The following is a 15,293-nucleotide window of genomic DNA, read 5'->3' as shown; positions in this document are numbered from 1 at the left end:
TGAGATTTCCCCTAAAAAGGAATGAACAACAACAGTAGGTGTCTGCAATAAAACTGCTAGGAAACGTACAAAACATTTCTGAAAAACACTCTGTTCTTAACAGCTTAATATCTGTTACGGGTTCTAATTGTACCCATGATATTAAACTGATTTTTGTAGCGCGGCGGAGTGTTCGGGGCTTGCTCCAACTCCGCCACGGGTCGACCCGGTACTGCACTACTTCCGGGATCGGCCCAGCATCTCCCCCTTTTGGGGGGAGAAGGCACAATTGAAAAAAAAACAGAAAAACTGCTTTGTTTTGTTCTAGAAATTTTTGGACTTTTTTTTTCCGACTTCTTTTTCCGACTTTTTTTTCCGACTTTTTTTTTCGACTTTTTTTTCCGACTTTTTTTTCCGACTTTTTTTTTCCGACTTTTTTTTCCGACTTTTTTTTCCGACTTTTTTTTCCGACTTTTTTTTCCGACTTTTTTTTCCGACTTTTTTTCCGACTTTTACTGTTATGTGGTTGGTTTTACAGAGTGTAGTAATTATTTACGCAACTGTAAATAATTATTAATAATTGTTTATGTAGCCAATGTGGTTGGTTTTACAGAGTGTGGTAATAATTAGTAAGTATACTATGCAACTATAAATAATTAGTAATAAAAGTTTACCTAGCCATTGTGGTTGGTTTTACAGTGTGGTAATAATTAGTAATTATATTTACGCAACTGTAAATAATTAGTAATAATAGTTTACCTAGCAATTGTGGTTGGTTTTACAGAGTGTGGTTATAATTAGTAATTATATTCACGCAACTGTCAATAATTAGTAATAATTATTTACGCAACTGTAAATAATTATTAATAATTGTTTATGTAGCCAATGTGGTTGGTTTTACAGAGTGTGGTAATAATTAGTAAGTATACTATGCAACTATAAATAATTAGTAATAATTGTTTATCTAGCCAATGTGGTTGGTTTTACAGTGTGGTAATAATTAGTAATTATATTTTCGCAACTGTAAATAATTAGTAATAATAATTTACCTAGCCATTGTGGTTGGTTTTGCAGAGTGTGGAAGTAATTGGTAATTATATTTACGCAAATGTAAATAATTAGTATTAAAAGTTTACCTAGCCATTGTGGTTGGTTTTACAGTGTGGTAATAATTAGTAATTATATTTACGCAACTGTAAATAATTAGTAATAATAGTTTACCTAGCAATTGTGGTTGGTTTTACAGAGTGTGGTTATAATTAGTAATTATATTCACGCAACTGTCAATAATTAGTAATAATTGTTTACCTAGCCAATGTGGTTGGTTTTAAAGAGTGTAGTAATTATTTACGCAACTGTAAATAATTATTAATAATTGTTTATGTAGCCAATGTGGTTGGTTTTACAGAGTGTGGTAATAATTAGTAAGTACACTATGCAACTATAAATAATTAGTAATAATTGTTTATCTAGCCAATGTGGTTGGTTTTACAGTGTGGTAATAATTAGTAATTATATTTTCGCAACTGTAAATAATTAGTAATAATAGTTTACCTAGCCATTGTGGTTGGTTTTGCAGAGTGTGGAAGTAATTGGTAATTATATTTACGCAAATGTAAATAATTATTATTAAAAGTTTACCTAGCCATTGTGGTTGGTTTTACAGTGTGGTAATAATTAGTAATTATATTTACGCAACTGTAAATAATTAGTAATAATTGTTTACCTAGCCAATGTGGTTGGTTTTACAGAGTGTAGTAATTATTTACGCAACTGTAAATAATTATTAATAATTGTTTATGTAGCCAATGTGGTTGGTTTTACAGAGTGTGGTAATAATTAGTAAGTATACTATGCAACTATAAATAATTAGTAATAATTGTTTATCTAGCCAATGTGGTTGGTTTTACAGTGTGGTAATAATTAGTAATTATATTTTCGCAACTGTAAATAATTAGTAATAGTTTACCTAGCCATTGTGGTTGGTTTTGCAGAGTGTGGAAGTAATTGGTAATTATATTTACGCAAATGTAAATAATTAGTATTAAAAGTTTACCTAGCCATTGTGGTTGGTTTTACAGTGTGGTAATAATTAGTAATTATATTTACGCAACTGTAAATAATTAGTAATAATTGTTTACCTAGCCAATGTGGTTGGTTTTACAGAGTGTAGTAATTATTTATGCAACTGTAAATAATTATTAATAATTGTTTATGTAGCCAATGTGGTTGGTTTTACAGAGTGTGGTAATAATTAGTAAGTATACTATGCAACTATAAATAATTAGTAATAATTGTTTATCTAGCCAATGTGGTTGGTTTTACAGTGTGGTAATAATTAGTAATTATATTTTCGCAACTGTAAATAATTAGTAATAGTTTACCTAGCCATTGTGGTTGGTTTTGCAGAGTGTGGAAGTAATTGGTAATTATATTTACGCAAATGTAAATAATTAGTATTAAAAGTTTACCTAGCCATTGTGGTTGGTTTTACAGTGTGGTAATAATTAGTAATTATATTTACGCAACTGTAAATAATTAGTAATAATTGTTTACCTAGCCAATGTGGTTGGTTTTACAGAGTGTAGTAATTATTTACGCAACTGTAAATAATTATTAATAATTGTTTATCTAGCCAATGTGGTTGGTTTTACAGAGTGTGGTAATAATTAGTAAGTATACTATGCAACTATAAATAATTAGTAATAATTGTTTATCTAGCCAATGTGGTTGGTTTTACAGTGTGGTAATAATTAGTAATTATATTTACGTAACTGTAAATAATTAGTAATAATTGTTTACCTAGCCAATGTGGTTGGTTTTACAGAGTGTAGTAATTATTTACGCAACTGTAAATAATTATTAATAATTGTTTATGTAGCCAATGTGGTTGGTTTTACAGAGTGTGGTAATAATTAGTAAGTATACTATGCAACTATAAATAATTAGTAATAATTGTTTATCTAGCCAATGTGGTTGGTTTTACAGTGTGGTAATAATTAGTAATTATATTTTCGCAACTGTAAATAATTAGTAATAATTGTTTACCTAGCCAATATTGAGTAATTAGTGCAATAACCAGGACATAGCATATAAATAATTATTTACTTATTTATTTCCTTTTTAATTAGTAACTGCTCATTGATTGACATATGGACATATAAGCTATGCATTTGCACATACTGTGGTGTTGCTCTGTGATTGGTCGACACCTCCACGACGTCTTCCCTTCGCGACCAATAAGTGCATTGGCAAAAATGTGACACTTTTGCTAACGACAACTATGAGGCAATAAAGGCTTTTGCCTTAATAGCAGTAGGTATCTGCAATAAAGCATTGCTTGCAAATGTACAAAACATTTCTGGAAAACACTGTTTTAACAGCTTGATATCAGTTGCCAGTTGTAATTTGTAACCCTGACATTATACTATTTTTCGTAATGCGGCAGAGCATTCTGGGCTTGCTGTACCTCTGCCACGGGTCTACCCGGTACTGCACTACTTCCGGGACTAGCTAAGCGACTCACGGTTTTTGGGGGAGGACAATCACAACTCAAAGATGAGGCCAACTAACTTTTTTCATTCGAGCTCACTGCTATCCATGTGCCTAACACAGCAATCCTCTCAATGCCTGTCTTATTGCATTGTTGGGCGCCTCGTGCATGCAGTGACACCTTGGGTTACTTTTTCCGCGTGTCATTGCATGTGAGTCTATTATTTGAGGCAATAAAGAATGGTTTGATTAAGAATCCCCTTCAAGGGATGTGTCGAGATTTGGTAAACCATAGCTCAAGTGCTACAAACAAAAAACGGTGGACCGACGCTGTTTCTGCAACAACCGATAAGTGGCACCACTTGGGCATACATTTTTGATGGGATCGAACTGCAGTTCCTTGTCAATTTATTGCTTCTCGGCCTTTTGGCTAAGATCAAAGTGTAGCTGAACCTGCTGCCCCTCAACGGAGCCAGGCCGTGGGATGTCGCTGCTGACCAGCGGTGTCGGAGATGCGGGCAAGACAAGGAATCCCTCCCGCATGTTCTCTGCCACTGCATGCGCCAGAGCGTCGCCTACACCAGCCGACACAACAGGATCGTCGACCGGCTGAAGACAGCCGCTGAGAAGCGATTCACCGTCACCCATGAGAACCGGCCCGTGGGTGACACGAACCTCCGCCCAGATCTTGTTCTGGCGCGCGGGGAAACAGCGATTGTCATCGATGTCACATGTCCCTTTGACAATCGCAAAACCGCCTTCGATGCTGCACGGGAGAGTAAGATCGCCAAGTACGAACCCGTTCGCCAATACCTGCTCCGGAAATTCCAGCGGGTCAGCATCGAGGCAGTCGTTGTTGGGGCCCTGGGCTCCTGGGACCCCAACAATGACAAAGTGATGAGGCGCCTCTGTAGCAAACGCTACATGCGTCTCTTCAAGAAGCTGGCGGTGAGCGATACCATCGCAGCTTCTCGTGAAGTCTATGCTAAACACGTAGCTGCAAATTGAAGGGCTCGCACTTCGGTGGACTTCAGCAGCTCGAGTTAGAAAGACTTCCTACACGCACAACAATACACTCACCCCACACCAGGAATAAAACTTTACAGATGAGATTTCCCCTAAAAAGGAATGAACAACAACAGTAGGTGTCTGCAATAAAACTGCTAGGAAATGTACAAAACATTTCTGAAAAACACTCTGTTCTTAACAGCTTAATATCTGTTACGGGTTCTAATTGTACCCATGATATTAAACTGATTTTTGTAGCGCGGCGGAGTGTTCGGGGCTTGCTCCAACTCTGCCACGGGTCGACCCGGTACTGCACTACTTCCGGGACCGGCCCAGCATCTCCCCCTTTTGGGCGGACAAGGCACAATTGAAAAAAAAACAGAAAAACTGCTTTGTTTTGTTCTAGAAATTTTTGGACTTTTTTTTCCGACTTCTTTTTCCGACTTTTTTTTCCGACTTTTTTTTCCGACTTTTTTTTCCGACTTTTTTTTCCGACTTTTTTTTCCGACTTTTTTTCCGACTTTTACTGTTATGTGGTTGGTTTTACAGAGTGTAGTAATTATTTACGCAACTGTAAATAATTATTAATAATTGTTTATGTAGCCAATGTGGTTGGTTTTACAGAGTGTGGTAATAATTAGTAAGTATACTATGCAACTATAAATAATTAGTAATAAAAGTTTACCTAGCCATTGTGGTTGGTTTTACAGTGTGGTAATAATTAGTAATTACATTTACGCAACTCTAAATAATTAGTAATAATAGTTTACCTAGCAATTGTGGTTGGTTTTACAGAGTGTGGTTATAATTAGTAATTATATTCACGCAACTGTCAATAATTAGTAATAATTATTTACGCAACTGTAAATAATTATTAATAATTGTTTATGTAGCCAATGTGGTTGGTTTTACAGAGTGTGGTAATAATTAGTAAGTATACTATGCAACTATAAATAATTAGTAATAATTGTTTATCTAGCCAATGTGGTTGGTTTTACAGTGTGGTAATAATTAGTAATTATATTTTCGCAACTGTAAATAATTAGTAATAATAATTTACCTAGCCATTGTGGTTGGTTTTGCAGAGTGTGGAAGTAATTGGTAATTATATTTACGCAAATGTAAATAATTAGTATTAAAAGTTTACCTAGCCATTGTGGTTGGTTTTACAGTGTGGTAATAATTAGTAATTATATTTACGCAACTGTAAATAATTAGTAATAATAGTTTACCTAGCAATTGTGGTTGGTTTTACAGAGTGTGGTTATAATTAGTAATTATATTCACGCAACTGTCAATAATTAGTAATAATTGTTTGCCTAGCCAATGTGGTTGGTTTTAAAGAGTGTAGTAATTATTTACGCAACTGCAAATAATTATTAATAATTGTTTATGTAGCCAATGTGGTTGGTTTTACAGAGTGTGGTAATAATTAGTAAGTACACTATGCAACTATAAATAATTAGTAATAATTGTTTATCTAGCCAATGTGGTTGGTTTTACAGTGTGGTAATAATTAGTAATTATATTTTCGCAACTGTAAATAATTAGTAATAATAGTTTACCTAGCCATTGTGGTTGGTTTTGCAGAGTGTGGAAGTAATTGGTAATTATATTTACGCAAATGTAAATAATTATTATTAAAAGTTTACCTAGCCATTGTGGTTGGTTTTACAGTGTGGTAATAATTAGTAATTATATTTACGCAACTGTAAATAATTAGTAATAATTGTTTACCTAGCCAATGTGGTTGGTTTTACAGAGTGTAGTAATTATTTACGCAACTGTAAATAATTATTAATAATTGTTTATGTAGCCAATGTGGTTGGTTTTACAGAGTGTGGTAATAATTAGTAAGTATACTATGCAACTATAAATAATTAGTAATAATTGTTTATCTAGCCAATGTGGTTGGTTTTACAGTGTGGTAATAATTAGTAATTATATTTTCGCAACTGTAAATAATTAGTAATAGTTTACCTAGCCATTGTGGTTGGTTTTGCAGAGTGTGGAAGTAATTGGTAATTATATTTACGCAAATGTAAATAATTAGTATTAAAAGTTTACCTAGCCATTGTGGTTGGTTTTACAGTGTGGTAATAATTAGTAATTATATTTACGCAACTGTAAATAATTAGTAATAATTGTTTACCTAGCCAATGTGGTTGGTTTTACAGAGTGTAGTAATTATTTATGCAACTGTAAATAATTATTAATAATTGTTTATGTAGCCAATGTGGTTGGTTTTACAGAGTGTGGTAATAATTAGTAAGTATACTATGCAACTATAAATAATTAGTAATAATTGTTTATCTAGCCAATGTGGTTGGTTTTACAGTGTGGTAATAATTAGCAATTATATTTTCGCAACTGTAAATAATTAGTAATAGTTTACCTAGCCATTGTGGTTGGTTTTGCAGAGTGTGGAAGTAATTGGTAATTATATTTACGCAAATGTAAATAATTAGTATTAAAAGTTTACCTAGCCATTGTGGTTGGTTTTACAGTGTGGTAATAATTAGTAATTATATTTACGCAACTGTAAATAATTAGTAATAATTGTTTACCTAGCCAATGTGGTTGGTTTTACAGAGTGTAGTAATTATTTACGCAACTGTAAATAATTATTAATAATTGTTTATCTAGCCAATGTGGTTGGTTTTACAGAGTGTGGTAATAATTAGTAAGTATACTATGCAACTATAAATAATTAGTAATAATTGTTTATCTAGCCAATGTGGTTGGTTTTACAGTGTGGTAATAATTAGTAATTATATTTACGTAACTGTAAATAATTAGTAATAATTGTTTACCTAGCCAATGTGGTTGGTTTTACAGAGTGTAGTAATTATTTACGCAACTGTAAATAATTATTAATAATTGTTTATGTAGCCAATGTGGTTGGTTTTACAGAGTGTGGTAATAATTAGTAAGTATACTATGCAACTATAAATAATTAGTAATAATTGTTTATCTAGCCAATGTGGTTGGTTTTACAGTGTGGTAATAATTAGTAATTATATTTTCGCAACTGTAAATAATTAGTAATAATTGTTTACCTAGCCAATATTGAGTAATTAGTGCAATAACCAGGACATAGCATATAAATAATTATTTACTTATTTATTTCCTTTTTAATTAGTAACTGCTCATTGATTGACATATGGACATATAAGCTATGCATTTGCACATACTGTGGTGTTGCTCTGTGATTGGTCGACACCTCCACGACGTCTTCCCTTCGCGACCAATAAGTGCTGTGGCAAAAATGTGACACTTTTGCTAACGACAACTATGAGGCAATAAAGGCTTTTGCCTTAATAGCAGTAGGTATCTGCAATAAAGCATTGCTTGCAAATGTACAAAACATTTCTGGAAAACACTGTTTTAACAGCTTGATATCAGTTGCCAGTTGTAATTTGTAACCCTGACATTATACTATTTTTCGTAATGCGGCAGAGCATTCTGGGCTTGCTGTACCTCTGCCACGGGTCTACCCGGTACTGCACTACTTCCGGGACTAGCTAAGCGACTCACGGTTTTTGGGGGAGGACAATCACAACTCAAAGATGAGGCCAACTAACTTTTTTCATTCGAGCTCACTGCTATCCATGTGCCTAACACAGCAATCCTCTCAATGCCTGTCTTATTGCATTGTTGGGCGCCTCGTGCATGCAGTGACACCTTGGGTTACTTTTTCCGCGTGTCATTGCATGTGAGTCTATTATTTGAGGCAATAAAGAATGGTTTGATTAAGAATCCCCTTCAAGGGATGTGTCGAGATTTGGTAAACCATAGCTCAAGTGCTACAAACAAAAAACGGTGGACCGACGCTGTTTCTGCAACAACCGATAAGTGGCACCACTTGGGCATACATTTTTGATGGGATCGAACTGCAGTTCCTTGTCAATTTATTGCTTCTCGGCCTTTTGGCTAAGATCAAAGTGTAGCTGAACCTGCTGCCCCTCAACGGAGCCAGGCCGTGGGATGTCGCTGCTGACCAGCGGTGTCGGAGATGCGGGCAAGACAAGGAATCCCTCCCGCATGTTCTCTGCCACTGCATGCGCCAGAGCGTCGCCTACACCAGCCGACACAACAGGATCGTCGACCGGCTGAAGACAGCCGCTGAGAAGCGATTCACCGTCACCCATGAGAACCGGCCCGTGGGTGACACGAACCTCCGCCCAGATCTTGTTCTGGCGCGCGGGGAAACAGCGATTGTCATCGATGTCACATGTCCCTTTGACAATCGCAAAACCGCCTTCGATGCTGCACGGGAGAGTAAGATCGCCAAGTACGAACCCGTTCGCCAATACCTGCTCCGGAAATTCCAGCGGGTCAGCATCGAGGCAGTCGTTGTTGGGGCCCTGGGCTCCTGGGACCCCAACAATGACAAAGTGATGAGGCGCCTCTGTAGCAAACGCTACATGCGTCTCTTCAAGAAGCTGGCGGTGAGCGATACCATCGCAGCTTCTCGTGAAGTCTATGCTAAACACGTAGCTGCAAATTGAAGGGCTCGCACTTCGGTGGACTTCAGCAGCTCGAGTTAGAAAGACTTCCTACACGCACAACAATACACTCACCCCACACCAGGAATAAAACTTTACAGATGAGATTTCCCCTAAAAAGGAATGAACAACAACAGTAGGTGTCTGCAATAAAACTGCTAGGAAATGTACAAAACATTTCTGAAAAACACTCTGTTCTTAACAGCTTAATATCTGTTACGGGTTCTAATTGTACCCATGATATTAAACTGATTTTTGTAGCGCGGCGGAGTGTTCGGGGCTTGCTCCAACTCCGCCACGGGTCGACCCGGTACTGCACTACTTCCGGGACCGGCCCAGCATCTCCCCCTTTTGGGGGGAGAAGGCACAATTGAAAAAAAAACAGAAAAACTGCTTTGTTTTGTTCTAGAAATTTTTGGACTTTTTTTTTCCGACTTTTTTTTCCGACTTTTTTTTCCGACTTTTCTTTCCGACTTTTTTTTCCGACTTTTTTTTCCGACTTTTACTGTTATGTGGTTGGTTTTACAGAGTGTAGTAATTATTTACGCAACTGTAAATAATTATTAATAATTGTTGCTCCAACTCCATCGCTTCTCGGCCTTTTGGCTAAGATCAAAGTGTAGTAGTATCCTGGACCCCTGGACCCCCTGCTGTTCCTGGACCCCCTGCTGACCCTGGACCCCTGGACTCATGGACCATCCGGACCTGCTGTTCTTGGAACCCCTGCTGTCCCTGGATTCCCGGTTGCTGTGAGAGCTTGGTGAGAGCTCTCTTTTTTTTACTAGTTCATTTAGTGTTTCCTATCCCCATTGTTGGCTTGTTTATGTAGTATCTGGCAGTGTTTTTTGTCCTTCAAGTGTTCTTTTTTCTTAATTTGCTAGTTTTTTTGTTTTTTTTTGTCCTTCTAGTTTTCCTTTTTTTTTTGCTTGTTCTTTAACCTCTCCGTTCTGTTTGTGCTCACATTCTTTGCAATCGGTTTATTCATGTAGTGCTTTCTGCCCTTAAACTTTTTTTTTCTTTTTACGTCTTTGCTAGTTATTTTTTTTTTTTTTACTTTTTTGTTTGTGTTCAAATTCTTTGCCATCCTTGTTGGTTTGTTCATGTAGTATCTGCCGCTGTTTCTCGCCGGTTGTGCCTTTAATTATTATTATTTATTACTTTTTGTTGCATTGCCACCAGTTTTTTTTTTTTTTCTTTTTTTTTTTGAGAGCTTAGTGCGAATTCTTTGCATGTGTGCCCTTTTATTTTAGTTGAGGTGCTGATTTATTGGGTTCCTGCAATGTGATTTCATTGACAAGAGCCGTTTTCCAGTCAAGTGTGGTGTTTCCCATGTTTCGCTCCCGTTAAACCTTTTTTTTTTTTTTTTTTTTTTTTGAGCTTGGTGAGGGCTCTTTGCCGCGTTTGCCTGGTAATTGAGTGACGATTTTTATTAGTTGCTGCGTTGCTCTTTTTCACTTGTATTGTGTTGAGGGTGATTTGTGTGTGGTGTTTACTGGTGTTTCTCTCCTGTTCAGCTCCATCTTTTGTCTTGCTTTGCTACGAGCTTGGTGAGGGCTCTCATATTGTTTTGTTTTTTTTTGGTGTTGAGCATTCTCTCTTTTTTTTTTTTTTTTTTTTTTTTCTTTTCTGTGCGCACTTTGGTTTTTCAGTCTCATTATTAGTGTATGTTAGTTGTTCTTTCTGGATAGTCTTTTTCCCCGTTGGAGCTGCAGCGCTGACCTCTTCTGCGGAAGGAAATCCATTATCGCAGTATGTCGCGCGGATACACCCCGCCATTTCTTCCAGACGACCGCCGCTGCTAGAAGTGATGTCATCGCCTCCGACAAGCAGCGCCTTCACCGCCAGCAGAAGCCGCATCCCAGTCCGATCGCCGTCTACCAGTCCAAGCCCGGCCAACAATGAAGAACCGCCACAGCCCGGATCGCAACCTCGCCGTGATGGGAACAGCCTTACGCTGTTCTTTCCGCTGGCGAGGACGTTCCGATGTACGGAAGAGGGATGCGCTACCGCGTACTCCCCGGTATTGTGGACGTCCAGGCGGCAGTCCCTGACTCGGCATCTTGAAAGTGAGCATGGGGTGCGCATAAGCCAGGTCACGCATTTTTGCACTCTCTGCCACAGAGAGGTCGGTCCTCGGCCAAAAGCGCATCCCTGTCTTACTGGAGAGAAGCTCGAGGTGGCCAGCACTGACTTGCACAGCCACAAGTGCGGTGATTGCCAGCTCTCTTTTCCATCGAAAAGAGGGCTGGAAAATCATCACATGTGGCACCGCAAACAGACTGCCATGCAGGGATTACCGCCTCGTCCCGTGCCACCGTTAGCGGCGACGAGAAGACTAAGGACACCATCCCGGGACGCCAGACCACCGGATCTAGAGCCCCCACAAGAAGAGGACATCAGCCAAGACGCAAGGACACCACCAGCAACGCCTCAACAAGACACCAATGTGGAGGAAGCGGGCCAGGAAGAGCCACGAACGCTAACCCCCATCTCTCCTCCTCCAGAGAGCAGCACCACGAGAGCAGCAACACCAGCACTAATTTTTCCCACCTCCCCATCCCAGCAGGATGACCAAGGAATTCCCGTGCCTGCCAGCAGCACACCCAACAGCAGCAGGGAGATGGAGAATTCACAAGATTCTCCTTCCTTGCAGGTAGGCGACGGACAACAGGCTCACCTGTCAACAATCAGCGAGGAAAGCAATACATCGCAGCTTCAAGACGACGACGGCGGCGGGCACCATGACGCAACTGCCACCCAGGGAGCACTAACTGATTCTCTTTCTGATGAACTGGAGTGCGAGGGCATACTCGTCGACCACACCAGGCGCCTCCGGTGTTTGCTGCGTGAGCCTGCGTCTGCTGAGGGTTGGGATGGTTTTCTTTCCATCTTGGAGGAGGCCATCACCGAGGTTGGAAAGGCGGTAAAGCTGCCGAAGGCTCCGGCCGGAGGTAAGCCGCGCCGTCCGACCAACCCCGACAACGCTCAGCAGATCCAGTCTCTTTACCGCAGGAATCGCCGCCGAGCAGTACGCCTGATTGTGGACGGCGAGTCGCCTATGTGCACGGTTCCTTTACAGGATCTCGAGGACCACTTCACTGCAACGTGGGGCCCCAAGGAGGTGGACACCAGCCTTCTTCTCAACAAGGCCAAGAGCAGCGACCTCACGGAATTCCCTCTAGACAAGTTCACCGAAGAGGAGGTCCTGACGAAGCTGAGGAAATGTGAGAACACCGCGCCCGGCAACGACCGAATCACCTACCAGCACTGGAAGACGACAGACCCTGAAGCAGCCTTCCTGACAGCAGCATTCAACGCCTGCCTCAAGTTCAAGAGAGTGCCCCCAGCATGGAAGGAGTCCCGGACCATCCTCATCCACAAGAAGGGACCTGTGGAGGACGTCACGAACTGGCGCCCCATCGCACTCGGGTCGACGATTTCAAAGCTGTATGCTGGGTGTCTCGCCACTCGGCTGCAGCGATGGATCGCTGAACACGAGCTGCTCTCTCGTTGTCAAAAGGGGTTCCTGCCGCACGATGGTGTGTTTGAGCACAACTTCGTGCTGCAGGAGCGCCTCGACGCAGCGAGGGGTGGCGGTGGGGAGCTGTGCGTGGCGTTCCTTGACTTCAGCAACGCCTTTGGATCTGTCGCCCACAATGCCCTCATCGACGCACTACGTGGAGCAGGCGCCGGCAGCGACTTCTGTTCGATCGTCGCTGACCTCTACAGGGACAACACCACCACCATCGTAGGACAAGAAGGGTCAACACGGCCGATCGCTATTTCTGCAGGGATTCGACAGGGATGCCCACTGAGCGGGCTCTTGTTTAATTTTGTCATTGACCCTGTTTTGCGTGCTGTGCAGGGAGGCGAGAGGCAGCACAACATCCTGGCCTACGCCGATGACCTCACCCCCCTGGCCAATGACCCGGAGATGCTTCAAGCCCGCATTAATACTGTTGAATCCCTTTCTTCTAGGCTGGGATTACAGCTTAACCCAGCGAAGTGCCGCACTCTTCATCTGAGCGGCAAAACACCGGTTGGTACAAGACTGACCCCTTTCTTTATTGCAGGAGCTGAGATCCCAATTATCCAGGATTTTGAAAGCCAGACGTTCCTGGGCCGCCCTGTAGGGTTCAACGTCTTCCCGGACAGAGCTACTGTGGACCAGGCCATCAACACCGGCCGCCGCCTGCTTAGCTCAATGCTCGCCCCTTGGCAGAGATTGGACGCTGTGAAAACATTTGTATATCCAGCGCTCAATTTCTCCATGCGGTGCGGTGTGTTGGGCAAGTCAGAGTGGGCACGCCTCGACGATGCACTGCGGCCACTAATCAAAAAATCCCTTTATCTTCCAGGAACCGCAGCCAATGAATACCTCTACGGCAGTGCAGCATCGGGCTCGGTCGGCATCCCCCTCGCAGCGGAGCTGAGCGACATCTGCCGCATTGACAATGCATTTAAGCTCCTCTCCTCTCTTGATCTAGAGGTGCGAGATCTAGCGCTGCATGCCGTTACTGCCATCACGACGAAGAGACTACGCCGACCAGCCACGGATGAGGACATCGCTGCCTACCTGACAGGGGAGACGGAGGGAGACTTCCGAGCTAGGGCAACGCAGCTTCAGTCTGTATGGACGGAGGCTCGCAAAGCTTCCCGGCGCCTGGCGGTCACGTGGGAGATGCAAGAGGGGGGCCCCAGCATCACTCGCGCCGACGTGACCGTCACGCAGAAGCAGCGCACGAAAGTGGTGAGGACACTTCGGAGCATCGCTATGCGCGCACGAGATCACAATCTCCACGAAAAGCCTAACCAGGGGAAAGTGATGGAGTGCGTAGCAGCCGACCGTAGCAGTTCCCACTTCATGAGGACGGGGCGCTTCACTCGCTTCTGCGATTGGCGCTTCGTGCACCGTGCGAGGCTGAACCTGCTGCCCCTCAACGGAGCCAGGCCGTGGGATGTCGCTGCTGACCAGCGGTGTCGGAGATGCGGGCAAGACAAGGAATCCCTCCCGCATGTTCTCTGCCACTGCATGCGCCAGAGCGTCGCCTACACCAGCCGACACAACAGGATCGTCGACCGGCTGAAGACAGCCGCTGAGAAGCGATTCACCGTCACCCATGAGAACCGGCCCGTGGGTGACACGAACCTCCGCCCAGATCTTGTTCTGGCGCGCGGGGAAACAGCGATTGTCATCGATGTCACATGTCCCTTTGACAATCGCAAAACCGCCTTCGATGCTGCACGGGAGAGTAAGATCGCCAAGTACGAACCCGTTCGCCAATACCTGCTCCGGAAATTCCAGCGGGTCAGCATCGAGGCAGTCGTTGTTGGGGCCCTGGGCTCCTGGGACCCCAACAATGACAAAGTGATGAGGCGCCTCTGTAGCAAACGCTACATGCGTCTCTTCAAGAAGCTGGCGGTGAGCGATACCATCGCAGCTTCTCGTGAAGTCTATGCTAAACACGTAGCTGCAAATTGAAGGGCTCGCACTTCGGTGGACTTCAGCAGCTCGAGTTAGAAAGACTTCCTACATGCACAACTATACACTCACCCCACACCAGGAATAAAACTTTACAGATGAGATTTCCCCTAAAAAGGAATGAACAACAACAGTAGGTGTCTGCAATAAAACTGCTAGGAAATGTACAAAACATTTCTGAAAAACACTCTGTTCTTAACAGCTTAATATCTGTTACGGGTTCTAATTGTACCCATGATATTAAACTGATTTTTGTAGCGCGGCGGAGTGTTCGGGGCTTGCTCCAACTCCGCCACGGGTCGACCCGGTACTGCACTACTTCCGGGACCGGCCCAGCATCTCCCCCTTTTGGGGGGAGAAGGCACAATTGAAAAAAAAACAGAAAAACTGCTTTGTTTTGTTCTAGAAATTTTTGGACTTTTTTTTTCCGACTTTTTTTTCCGACTTTTTTTTCCGACTTTTCTTTCCGACTTTTTTTTCCGACTTTTTTTTCCGACTTTTACTGTTATGTGGTTGGTTTTACAGAGTGTAGTAATTATTTACGCAACTGTAAATAATTATTAATAATTGTTTATGTAGCCAATGTGGTTGGTTTTACAGAGTGTGGTAATAATTAGTAAGTATACTATGCAACTATAAATAATTAGTAATAAAAGATTACCTAGCCATTGTGGTTGGTTTTACAGTGTGGTAATAATTAGTAATTATATTTACGCAACTGTAAATAATTAGTAATAATAGTTTACCTAGCAATTGTGGTTGGTTTTACAGAGTGTGGTTATAATTAGTAATTATATTCACGCAACTGTCAATAATTAGTAATA

At 41.6% G+C, this 15,293-nt stretch overlaps 6 pseudogenes; all 6 read left to right on the top strand.

Moving 5' to 3' along the window:
* The first annotated feature begins 69 nt into the window (after positions 1–69).
* Positions 70–242, top strand: LOC146171169 (U2 spliceosomal RNA; annotated as a pseudogene).
* A 3,089-nt stretch (positions 243–3,331) lies between these two features.
* Positions 3,332–3,502, top strand: LOC146171168 (U2 spliceosomal RNA; annotated as a pseudogene).
* Positions 3,503–4,647: 1,145 nt separating this feature from the next.
* Positions 4,648–4,820, top strand: LOC146171167 (U2 spliceosomal RNA; annotated as a pseudogene).
* A 3,022-nt stretch (positions 4,821–7,842) lies between these two features.
* On the top strand, positions 7,843–8,013 carry LOC146171166 (U2 spliceosomal RNA; annotated as a pseudogene).
* A 1,145-nt stretch (positions 8,014–9,158) lies between these two features.
* On the top strand, positions 9,159–9,331 carry LOC146171165 (U2 spliceosomal RNA; annotated as a pseudogene).
* Positions 9,332–14,637: 5,306 nt separating this feature from the next.
* On the top strand, positions 14,638–14,810 carry LOC146171164 (U2 spliceosomal RNA; annotated as a pseudogene).
* Positions 14,811–15,293: the final 483 nt, after the last annotated feature.

This window comes from Amblyomma maculatum, unplaced genomic scaffold, assembly GCF_055883805.1.
Source record: "Amblyomma maculatum isolate TAMU_Amacu unplaced genomic scaffold, ASM5588380v1 scaffold_23, whole genome shotgun sequence".
NCBI lineage: Eukaryota > Metazoa > Arthropoda > Arachnida > Ixodida > Ixodidae > Amblyomma > Amblyomma maculatum.
Note: the sequence above shows the minus strand (reverse complement) of the source record. Positions and strands in the feature narration are given on the sequence as shown.